Source organism: Ranitomeya imitator, chromosome 6, assembly GCF_032444005.1.
Source record: "Ranitomeya imitator isolate aRanImi1 chromosome 6, aRanImi1.pri, whole genome shotgun sequence".
NCBI classification, from domain to species: domain Eukaryota; kingdom Metazoa; phylum Chordata; class Amphibia; order Anura; family Dendrobatidae; genus Ranitomeya; species Ranitomeya imitator.
This window is the reverse complement of record NC_091287.1, coordinates 401,458,810-401,471,268: the sequence shown is the minus strand read 5'-3', so window position 1 is coordinate 401,471,268 and position 12,459 is coordinate 401,458,810. Positions and strand designations below refer to the sequence as shown.

Here is a 12,459-nt window from a genome sequence, read left to right as displayed (position 1 = left end):
TGCACTGCTCTCAGATCGGTGATCTGACAGAGTGCTGTGCAAACTGTCAGATCACCGATCAGTGATGTCCCCCCCTGGGACAATGTAAAAAAGTTTAAAAAAAAATTTCAAAATGTGTAAAAAAAAAAAAAAAAAATATTCCTAAATAATGAAAAAAATATGTATATATTATTCCCCTAAATACATTTCTTTATCTAAATAAAAAAAAAAACAATAAAAGTACACATATTTAGTATCGCCGCGTCCGTAACGGCCCGACCTATAAAACTGGCCCACTAGTTAACCCCTTCAGTAAACACCGTAAGGAAAAAAAAAAAAAAAACGAGGCAAAAAACAACGCTTTATTATCATACCGCCGAACAAAAAGTGGAATAACACGCGATCAAAAAGACAGATATAAATAACCATGATACCGCTGAAAGTGTCATCTTGTCCCGCAAAAAACGAGCCGCCATACAGCATCATCAGCAAAAAAAAAAAAAGTTATAGTCCTGAGAATAAAGCGATGCAAAAATAATTATTTCTTCTATAAAATAGTTTCTTTATCGCCTCTCATTGGGGGACACAGGAACCATGGGTGTATGCTGCTGCCACTAGGAGGCTGACACTATGCAAATAAAAAAATTAGCTCCTCCTCTGCAGTGTACACCCCACCGACTGGCATTAAACTCTTCAGTTTAGCTTAGTGTCAGTAGGAGGTGGACACGGGTCTTTCATTAGACCCTTATCTACCTCAATGTGCGTCGTTTCTTTTCAGGTTTTTTTCCAGAGGGATACAGGGTGAGCAGTCACACCTGTAGTCCCACAATACGGACTATGAGTACGGCGTGTACTGCCACCCCGTATCCTCATAGATCCCTCTCCAGGACCAAGATCCTAGCACAGAAGCGTGCTCAGAAGTCCGGTCCTGGCTCCGTCCCCCACCCACTCGCCTACCAGAGCCTGTCGGTTGGAGGAGACGAGGACGTCCATCACAGCTCCGTGACGTCTCATTCCCCTCAGGTTAGTAACGGCGTGGGATGTTTAGGTGAGTATTCCCCCTCCATTCCCCCGGGATCTTTTCTCCAGATGTCCCCCTGTCTCCCCTCATGGCGTTTATTTGGGATCCCAGGGACAGCCATAAGCTCTTCTTCCTTAGCGGCCGCAGTTCTTTCCCTGCAGCCGCACAGCCCCTTACAGAGTCACAGCCTGGCAGGCTGCTGCGCCGCTTCCCCCTGCGGTCTCACTGCTCGGGGGCCTCAATGCGTCCTGTGTCTGCACGGCGTCCTTGGCAGGATGCCGTGCCACTTACTTTCTGCGGCGCTCCGACGCCGCCACTCTCCAGCGGCGCTCCGGCGCCGCTATTCTCAGGCGGCGCTCCGGCACCGCGATTCTCTGGCGACGCTCCGGCGCCGCGATTCTCCGGCGCCGCGATTTTCCGGCGGCGCCGGCCTCTAATTTAGGTCCCGGCTTCTGCCGGGGCCTACCTCTGGCGCCGCGACCCCGCCAGTTCCGTTCGGACAGCCTTGGCAGACTGCCGCTCTTCTCAGACTCTGCGGCGCACTGCTCCGGCGCCGCGGTTCCCTTCTCCGGCGGCGCCGGTCTCTAATTTAGGTCCCGGCTTAGGCCGGGGCCTACTTCCGGTTTCTCGGCTCCTCACTTCCGGTTCTGCGGGCGGGCTTCTTTCCCGCCCGACATACTGCGCCCTGCCCACCGGCGCCTCTGCGTCTGGCTCCACCCCCTTCCTCGTGGGTCCCTCGGCCGGTGTGCACCGCTTCTCACAGCAGCAGCACTCGCATCTTCTGTGGCTCAGCATCGCAGAATCAGCACCTCAGGGAAGTTCTCCGCCGAGGACAAGTGGGACATCTTCCAGGACCGGGTCCGTGAGTAGCTGCACTGCAGACTGACACCCCCCTCTGCCCACTGTCCCCTAACCCACTGGCATCTTCAGGGTCCCTAAAAATGTCTACCTCTAAAGGGGGCCGCTCTCGTCCCCCTACCTCTTCATCTTCTGCCTTAGTCACGTACTTTGCATGTTCGTCCTGTAACAGCAAACTTCCCTCAGGTCAGTCCTCCCCGCTGTGTCAGTCCTGCAGCAACCCGATTGTTCCCACCGCCCAGGATCCCCCGGCTGTTCCGCCCGAGAGTGATCCCCCCATCCCAGGCTGGGCCGCCTCTCTGTCACAATCGGTGGCCGATTTAACACGGGTATCTCAAACTCTAGTGTCCGCGCTGGATCGGTTACCCCTGCAGACCCCTGCAGTGGCCAGCGGGTCGCAGGAACCGCCGCCCGAACCCTCCTTGATAAGCCATAAAAGGTCCAGACAGGAACGTCGGTCTGAGTCCTCTTCGCGCTCCATCTCGCCGCTCGGCCCTCCCCCGCGGTTGGTGTCCCACCGATCCTCCTCCCCTGAGTCAGGCGAGGCATTATCTGATGCGCCTTCGGAGGATACTTCGGAGCTGGATCCTCACCAAATCGCCACCATGAGTGAGACAGTTCAGAACCTCATTGGGGCAATAAACCAAACATGTGGCATCAAGGATCCCTCTACGGAACCCGCAGATCAGGCGGTTTCGTTCAGACGGGCCAAACCACCTTCAAAATTTTTCGCTCCTCATCCTGAATTCGAGGAAATCGTGTCCAGAGAGAGAGAGAACCCCACTAGGCGTTTTCAGAGGGGAAAACGCCTGGGTGTATTATATCCTTTTCCTCCAGAACTTACCGCCAATTGGACAGCATCTCCCTCGGTGGACCCCCCTGTTTCCAGGCTGTCCACCAACACGGTGCTTCCTCTGTCCGGCGGAGCATCTCTGAAGGATTCTAACGATAGAGTTATAGAATCCTTCGCGAAATCTGCTTTTGAAGCGGCTTCAGCGGCTCTATGTCCAGCTTTTGCGTCCACTTGGGCTTCAAAATCCATCTCAAAATGGGCCAAGGATCTTCGGCGGGGTATCCTGGATGGGGCGCCTCCCGCGCAATTAGCGGAACTTGCCAACCAGATTTCCCATGCTGGTGAATACCTGGTTTCCGCCTCCCTGGATGCCGCGTCTTGTGCGGCTCAAGCTTCCAGCAATGCCGTTGCCATCCGCCGGACCGTTTGGCTCAAGGCCTGGCAGGCGGACTTGTCCTCCAAAAAGTCCCTCACTAGTCTGCCCTTCCAGGGCTCTCGTCTCTTTGGTTCCCAGCTGGACCAAATAATTAAGGACGCCACCGGGGGTACAAGTTCTCTTCTCCCTCAGGCTAAGCCTCGTCGCCCTCCCCCTAGACGACAGTTTCGTTCTTTTCGGCCTTTTCGTCGCTTCGCTGCGTCAAACTCCCTTTCCCAGCAGCAACAGAGGCCACAGGCACGTCAAGAGAAGAAGGCGGTGTCCTTTAGGCCCACTCCGTCCTGGCGTCCTCGTTTCTCCCAGGGTAGATCCTCCAGGCCCAGGACTGGAAGATCCACCTCGGCATGACTCTCGGCAAGACTCCAGCCCAACTCCCAGATTGGGCGGCCGTCTTCTCCTTTTCAGGGACGTCTGGATTTCCGCAGTAGAGGACGCATGGGTCAGGGAAGTTGTATCCTCGGGATACAAAATAGAGTTCGCTTCCCAACCTCGGGATCGTTTCTTCCAATCCCGTCCTCCAAGAGACCCCGCTCTAGTTCCGGGCTTCTTCTCAGCCATCGCTTCTCTGCTCAAATCCGGGGTAATCGTTCCCGTCCCAGAAAAAGAACGCTTCACGGGTTTCTACTCGAATCTTTTTGTGGTACCGAAAAAAGACGGCAAAGTTCGCCCCATTCTGGACCTCAAATTGCTGAACAGGAGAGTTCGCCTGAGACACTTCAGGATGGAATCCCTTCGTTCAGTAATTGCTTCCATGGAGGCTCAGGAGTTTCTATGCTCAATAGATATCCAGGACGCCTACCTCCATGTCCCGATATTTCCCGGACATCACCGTTTCCTGCGCTTTGCAGTGCAACGAGACCATTTTCAGTTCGTCGCCCTGCCGTTCGGTCTCGCAACCGCGCCAAGAGTGTTCACGAAAATCATGGCGGCGCTGATGGCCATCTTGAGAGTCAGAGGCCTGGTCCTATTTCCATATCTCGACGACATCCTCATCAAGGCTCCGTCCTTCGCTCAGGCCCACGAAAGCCTGTCCATTGTTCTCGACACCTTAGCCCGTTTCGGGTGGCTGGTAAACCGGAAGAAGTCCTGCCTTATTCCTTCTCAGCGCATCATCTTTCTGGGCATGCTTTTCGATACTCGTCAGAGCAGAGTCTTCCTTCCCACAGACAAGAGATCCACTCTCTGTCAAGACATACGCTTGCTCCAGGGTCCTCGTCCTCCCTCCCTCCGTTCGGCCATGAAGGTTCTGGGGAGGATGGTAGCTACATTGGAAGCGATTCCCTTCGCCCAATTCCATTCGCGACCCCTTCAGCAAGCCATTCTGTCTCAGTGGGACAGGTCGGTCTTCTCCCTGGATCGACAGATCAAACTCTCCTTTCGGGTCAGGCGGTCTCTCAACTGGTGGCTGACGTCACCTCTCATCTCCCAGGGCAGGTCCTTCCTTCCAGTTCACTGGCAGGTGGTGACAACGGACGCCAGCCTGCTCGGCTGGGGTGCGGTTTTTCGCCACCTGACGGTCCAGGGCCGCTGGTCGCTGCAGGAGTCTTCTCTGCCGATCAACGTCCTCGAAATTCGGGCCATCTTCCTGTCCCTCCGCCACTGGGAAAGGATTCTCAGGGGCCTTCCAGTCCGGATCCAGATGGACAACGCCACGGCTGTGGCATATGTCAACCATCAGGGGGGGACTCGGAGCTCCTTGGCCCTTGCCGAGGTATCCAAGATCCTCCTTTGGGCAGAGGCAACGGTTCCGGTGATATCCGCGGTGCATATCCCCGGCGTGGAAAACTGGGCCGCCGACTTCCTCAGCCGCGAGGGCCTCGCGGCAGGGGAATGGTCCTTACATCCGGAGGTCTTCCATCAGATTTGTCTTCGATGGGGAACTCCGGATGTGGATCTCACGGCGTCCCGAGTCAACAGGAAGGTTCCGCAGTTCGTCTCCAGGTCCCGCGATCCTCTCGCAGTGGGCGTCGATGCTCTGGCCATTCCTTGGTCACAGTTCGAGCTGCCCTACCTGTTCCCACCCCTTCCATTACTTCCCAAACTGTTGAAGAAGATCAAAGCGGAAGGGGTGCCGGTCATCCTGATCGCCCCGGATTGGCCCAGGAGAGCTTGGTTCGCGGAGCTCGTCAACCTTCTCGCGGACGCTCCCTGGCGCCTTCCAGACAGGCCCGATCTGCTGTCCCAGGGTCCGATCTGCCACCCGAATTCTCGGTCGCTCAGTTTAGCGGCGTGGCTGTTGAGACCGCGGTTCTGAGAGCGTCGGGCCTTTCGGACCGGGTGATTCACACCATGATTCAGGCTCGGAAGCCTTCGTCTTCCAGGATCTACTACCGCACCTGGAAGGCCTACTTCCGGTGGTGCGAGTCCAACCGCCTTCCGCCTATGGTTTTTTCCCTGCCTTCTCTTTTGGCCTTCCTTCAGGCAGGACTGGATTCGGGCCTGGCTCTTAGTTCTCTGAAGGGTCAGGTCGCTGCGCTTTCCATCCTCTTTCAGAAGACCTTGGCCTCTCGGCCACAGGTTAAGACCTTCTTTCAGGGGGTAGCCCACGTCGTCCCGCCGTACAGGGCCCCTGTGGAGGCATGGGACCTAAACCTGGTACTGGACGTTCTGAAGGTTTCTCCCTTTGAACCTCTTAGGGAGATTCCTCTATCAGCTTTATCATGGAAGGTAGCCTTTCTTGTGGCCATCACGTCCATTCGCCGCGTTTCCGAGCTGGCGGCCCTGTCTTGCCGTCCTCCGTTTTTGGTCATTCACCAGGACAAGGTGGTCTTCCGGCCCCCACCTTCTTTTCTTCCTAAGGTGGTTTCCACCTTCCACCTCAACGAGGACATCGTTCTACCTTCCTTTTGTCCTGCTCCGACTCATCCTCTGGAGCGATCATTGAACAAGCTGGATCTTGTCAGGGCTGTGAGGATCTATCTGGACAGAACGTCCACTTTCCGGAAGACGGATTCCTTTTTCGTCATTCCTGATGGCACGCGCAGAGGCCAGCCGGCTTCTAAAGCGACTATTGCTCGATGGATCAGAATGGCAATCTTGGAGGCTTACCAGGTCAAGAACAGAGTGCCCCCTCCTGGGATTAAGGCTCACTCTACCCGGGCAGTCGGCGCCTCCTGGGCGGTGCACCACAGGGCTTCCGCCCTACAGCTGTGCAAAGCGGCAACTTGGTCTTCCATCCACACGTTCGCCAAATTTTACAAGGTCCATACCTACGCATCGGCGGACGCCAGCCTAGGCAGAAGGATCCTGCAGGCGGCAGTGGTGAGTCCTCTGACCTGATGGAAGTCTGTTTTTCCCGCCCTTGGGACTGCTTTGGGACGTCCCATGGTTCCTGTGTCCCCCAATGAGAGGCGATAAAGAAAACAGGATTTTTGGTTGCTTACCGTAAAATCTGTTTCTTGAAGCCTCCATTGGGGGACACAGCACCCTCCCAATGTTTTTGTTATATGTTCTCTGACTGTTCTCACGTTTACAGTTCTCAAGTTTGTGGTTATGGTTTTTCAACCTTGTTCTTTCTCCTACTGCTTTCTCACTAACTGAAGAGTTTAATGCCAGTCGGTGGGGTGTACACTGCAGAGGAGGAGCTAATTTTTTTATTTGCATAGTGTCAGCCTCCTAGTGGCAGCAGCATACACCCATGGTTCCTGTGTCCCCCAATGGAGGCTTCAAGAAACAGATTTTACGGTAAGCAACCAAAAATCCTGTTTTTTATCGTATAAAAGCGCCAAAACATAAAAAAATGATATAAATGAGGTGTCGCTGTAATCGTACTGACCCGTAGAATAAAACTGATTTATCAATTTTACCAAACGCGGAACTGTATAAACGCCTCCCCCAAAAGAAATTCATGAATAGCTGGTTTTTGGTCATTCTGCCTCACAAAAATCGGAATAAAGAGCGATCAAAAAATGTAACGTGCCCGAAAATGTTACCAATAAAAACGTCAACTCGTCCCGCAAAAAACAAGACCTCACATGACTCTGTGAACCAAAATATGGAAAAATTATAGCTCTCAAAATGTTGTAACGCAAAAAATATTTTTTGCAATAAAAAGCGTCTTTCAGTGTGTGACGGCTGCCAATCATAAAAATCCGCTAAAAAACCCGCTATAAAAGTAAATCAAACCCCCCTTCATCACCCCCTTAGTTAGGGAAAAATTAAAAAAATGTATTTATTTCCATTTTTCCGTTAGGGTTAGGGCTAGGGTTAGGGCTAGGGTTAGGGCTAGGGTTAGAGTTAGGGCTAGGGTTAGGGCTAGGGTTAGGGCTAGGGCTAGGGTTAGGGCTAGGGTTAGGGCTAGGGTTAGGGCTAGGGTTAAGGCTACAGTTAGGGTTGGGGCTAAAGTTACGGTTAGGGTTTAGATTACATTTACAGTTGGGAATAGGGTTGGGATTAGGGTTAGGGGTGTGTCAGGGTTAGAGGTGTGGTTAGGGTTACTGTTGGGATTAGGGTTAGGGGTGTGTTTGGATTAGGGTTTCAGTTATAATTGGGGGGTTTCCACTGTTTAGGCACATCAGGGGCTCTCCAAACGCGACATGGCGTCCGATCTCAATTCCAGCCAATTCTGCGTTGAAAAAGTAAAACAGTGCTTCTTCCCTTCCGAGCTCTCCCGTGTGCCCAAACAGGGGTTTACGCCAACATATGGGGTATCAGTGTACTCAGGACAAATAGGACAACAACTTTTGGGGTCCAATTTCTTCTGTTACCCTTGGGAAAATACAAAACTGGGGGCTAAAAAATAATTTTTGTGGGAAAAAAAAGGATTTTTTATTTTCACGGCTCTGCGTTATAAACTGTAGTGAAACACTTGGAGGTTCAAAGTTCTCACAACACATCTAGATAAATTCCATGGGGGGTCTAGTTTCCAATATGGGGTCACTTGTGGGGGATTTCTACTGTTTAGGTACATTAGGGGTTCTGCAAACGCAATGTGACGCCTGCAGACCATTCCATCTAAGTCTGCATTCCAAATGGCACTCCTTCCCTTCCGAGCCCTCCCATGCGCCCAAACGGTGCTTCTCCCCAACATATGGGGTATCAGCGTACTCAGGACAAATTGGACAACAACTTTTGGGGTCAAATTTCTCCTCTTACCCTCGGGAAAATACAAAACTGGGGGCTAAAAAATTATTTTGGGGGGAAAGATTTTTTTTTTAATTTTCACGGCTCTGCGTTACAAACTGTAGTGAAACACTTGGGGGTTTAAAGCTCTCACAACACATCTAGATGCGTTCCTTAGGGGGTCTAGTTTCCAAAATGGTGTCACTTGTGGGGGGTTTCTACTGTTTCGGTACATTAGGGGCTCTGCAAATGCAATGTGACACCTGCAGACCATTCCATCTAAGCCCGCATTCCAAATGGAGCTCCTTCCCTTCCGAGCCCTCCCATGCGCCCAAACAGTGGTTCCCCCCCACATATGGGGTATCAGCGCACTCAGGACAAATTGGACATCAAATTTTGGGGTCCACTTTCTCCTGTTACCCTCGGGAAAATACAAAACTGGGGGCTAAAAAATAATTTTTGTGGGAAAGAATTTTTGTTTTATTTTTACGGCTCTCCATTATAAACTTCTGTGAAGCCCTTGGTGGGTCAAAGTGCTCACGACACATGTAGATAAGTTCCTTAGGGGGTCTACTTTCCAAAATGGTGTCACTTGTGGGGGGTTTCTACTGTTTAGGTACATTAGGGGCTCTGCAAACGCAATGTGACACCTGCAGACCATTCCATCTAAGTCTGCATTCAAATGGCACTCCTTCCCTTCCGAACCCTCCCATGCGCCCAAACAGTGGTTCCCCCCACATATGGTGTATCATCGCACTCAGGACAAATTGGGCAACAAATTTTGGGGTCCACTTTCTCCTGTTACCTTCGGGAAAATACAAAACTGGGGGCTAAAAAAATAATTTTTGTGGGAAAAATGTTTTGTTTTATTTTTACGGCTCTGCATTATAAACTTCTGTGAAGCACTTGGTGGGTCAAAGTGCTCACCACACCTCTAGATAAGTTCCTTAGGGGGTCTACTTTCCAAAATGGTGTCACTTGTGGGGGGTTTCAATGTTTAGGCACATCAGTGGCTCTCCAAACGCAACATGGCGTCCCATCTCAATTCCTGTCAATTTTGCATTGAAAAGTCAAACGGCGCTCCTTCCCTTCCGAGCTCTCCCATCCGCCCAAACAGTGGTTTACCCGCACATATGGGGTATCAGCGTACTCAGGACAAATTGTACAACAACTTTTGGGGTCCAATTTCTTCTCTTACCCTTGGGAAAATAAAAAATTGGGGGCGAAAAGATAATTTTTGTGAAAAAATATGATTTTTTATTTTTACTGTTCTACATTATAAACTTCTGTGAAGCACTTGGTGGGTCAAAGTGCTCACCACACCTCTAGATAAGTTCCTTAGGGCGTCTACTTTCCAAAATGGTGTCACTTGTGGGGGGTTTCAATGTTTAGGCACATCAGGGGCTCTCCAAACGCAACATGGCATCCCATCTCAATTCCTGTCAATTTTGCATTGAAAAGTCAAATGGCGCTCCTTCGCTTCCGAGCTCTGCCATGCGCCCAAATAGTGGTTTACCCCCACATGTGGGGTATTGTCGTACTCAGGACAAATTGTACAACAATGTTTGGGGTCCATTTTCTTCTGTTACCCTTGGTAAAATAAAACAAATTGGAGCTGAATTAAGTTTTTTGTGAAAAAAAGTTAAATGTTCATTTTTATTTAAACATTCCAAAAACTCCTGCGAAGCACCAGAAGGGTTAATAAACTTCTTGAATATGGTTTTGAGCACCTTGAGGGGTGTAGTTTTTAGAATGGTGTCACACTTGGGTATTTTCTATCATATAGACCCCTCAAAATGACTTCAAATGAGATGTGGTCCCTAAAAAAAAATGGTGTTGTAGAAATGAGAAATTGCTGGTCAACTTTTAACCCTTATAACTCCCTAACAAAAAAAAATTTTGGTTCCAAAATTGTGCTGATGTAAAGTAGACATGTAGGAAATGTTACTTATTAAGTATTTTGTGTGACATATCTCTGTGATTTAATTGCATAAAAATTCAAAGTTGGAAAATTGCGAAATTTTCATAATTTTCGCCAAATTTCCGTTTTTTTCACAAATAAACGCAGGTACTATCAAAGAATTTTTACCATTGTCATGAAGTACAATATGTCACGAGAAAACATTGTAAGAATCACTGGGATCCGTTGAAGCGTTCCAGAGTTATAACCTCACAAAGGGACCTTGGGGGTAAAGGGGTTAACATTAAAAACGCATGCATTTTTTTTGCATGCGTTTTGACGCGTTTTGACAACGCATGTGTTTTTTCTCTGCATGCGTTGTGTTGCAGAAATGCAACATGTAGTAATTTTAGCGGCGTTTTTTTGCTGCAAAAAAAGCATGCTTTTTTTGTGACAAAAAAAAATGTATTGATGTCTATGTAAACACATGCGTTTTTAAGCACATGCGTTTGCATGTGTTTTTATAGAAAAACACAAGAATACACACTGAAAAGCCACCCCCTAACCCTAAAACTAGGGATCCTAACCCTAAGGTTAGGGTTAGGATCCCTAGGGTTAGGGTTAGGATCCCTATGGTTAGGGTTAGAGTTTGTGTTTTAGGGTTAGAGTTTGTGTTAGGGTTAGGGTTAGAGTTTGTGAGTTTGTGTTAGAGTTTGTGTTAGGGTTAGGGTTAGAGTTTGGGTTAGGGTTAGAGTTTGTGTTTTAGGGTTACGGTTAGAGTTTGTGTTAGGGTTAGAGTTTGTGTTAGAGTTTGTGTTAGAGTTTGTGTAAGGGTTTGGGTTAGGGTTAGGGTCCCTAGGGTTATATTTAGGGTTAGGATCCCTAGGGTTAGGGTTAGAGTTTGTGTTTTAGGGTTAGGGTTAGAGTTTGTTAGGGTTATAGTTTGTGTTTGGGTTAGAGTTTGGGTTAGGGTTAGAGTTTGTGTTAGGGTTAGAGTTTGTATTAGGGTTAGGGTTAGAGTTTGTGTTAGAGTTTGGGTTAGAGTTTGGGTTAGGGTTAGGGTTTGGGTTAGGGTTGGGGTCCCTAGGGTTAGGGTTAGGATCCCTAGGGTTAGGGTTAGAGTATGTGTTTTAGGGTTAGGGTTAGAGTTTGTGTTAGGGTTAGAGTTTGTGTTAGAGTTTGGGTTAGGGTTAGAGTTTGGGTTAGGGTTAGGGTTAGAGTTTTTGTTTTAGGGTTAGGGTTAGAGTTTGTGTTTTAGGGTTACGGTTAGAGTTTGTGTTAGGGTTAGAGTTTGTGTTAGAGTTTGTGTTAGAGTTTGTGTTAGAGTTTGTGTTAGAGTTTGTGTTAGAGTTTGTGTTAGGGTTTGGGTTAGGGTTAGGGTCCCTAGGGTTATGTTTAGGGTTAGGATCCCTAGGGTTAGGGTTAGAGTTTGTGTTTTAGGGTTAGGGTTAGAGTTTGTTAGGGTTAGAGTTTGTGTTAGGGTTAGGGTTAGAGTTTGGGTTAGGGTTAGAGTTTGTGTTAGGGTTAGAGTTTGTATTAGGGTTAGAGTTTGTGTTAGAGTTTGTGTTAGGGTTAGAGTTTGGGTTAGGGTTAGGGTTTGGGTTAGGGTTGGGGTCCCTAGGGTTAGGGTTAGGATCCCTAGGGTTAGGGTTAGAGTTTGTGTTTTAGGATTAGGGTTAGAGTTTGTGTTAGGGTTAGAGTTTGTGTTAGAGTTTGGGTTAGGGTTAGAGTTTGGGTTAGGGTTAGGGTTAGAGTTTTTGTTTTAGGGTTAGGGTTAGAGTTTGTGTTTTAGGGTTAGGGTTAGGATCCCTAGGGTTACTAGGGATCCTAACCCTAACCCTAGGTATTTCTGTTTATAGTGGGTTTTCTAGTTGATTTTGATGATTGGCAGCTGTCACACACTTCTCATCATGCGTTTCAAAAACGCAAACGCAGGAAAAAACGCATGTAAACGCGTCAAAACGCCGCGTTTGTGTTAAAACATGCAAAAACGCATGCGCCTAAAAAATGCAGCGTTTAAACGCGTTTTTTCACCAAATGCGTTTGCGTTTAAAACGCTGGGTTTTTAAACGCAAATGTGAAACCAGCCTTAGAAACACAAAAAATCCCAAGGGGTGAATACTTTTTCAAGCCACTGTATGTTTCGTACACATAGTGTTCTATGCTCATTACTTGTGCTGTGCTTTAATTATAGTTTAGGTGTGTACTAGGGTCTATAGGGATATCCGACGTTGCACTATATCGTATTATTTAGGATGTCAACCTCCGCGGACAGGTAGGTACACTTTAGGGATTACCAGGGAATTCGTAGTCCACTTGTTCCTTATCCCATTAATTATTTCTTGGGCCTAATAAACTCTGTATGTATACAGATACACCCCTATAATTTTTTACATTTAAAGTGTTTTTTG

The 12,459-nt window shown here is 48.9% G+C and overlaps 1 protein-coding gene across 1 annotated transcript in view; it reads left to right on the top strand.

Moving 5' to 3' along the window:
• Positions 1-12,459, top strand: part of LAMA3 (laminin subunit alpha 3) — a 366,270-nt gene that overhangs the window by 214,349 nt on the left and 139,462 nt on the right. The gene's annotated exons all lie outside the window — the stretch shown is intronic.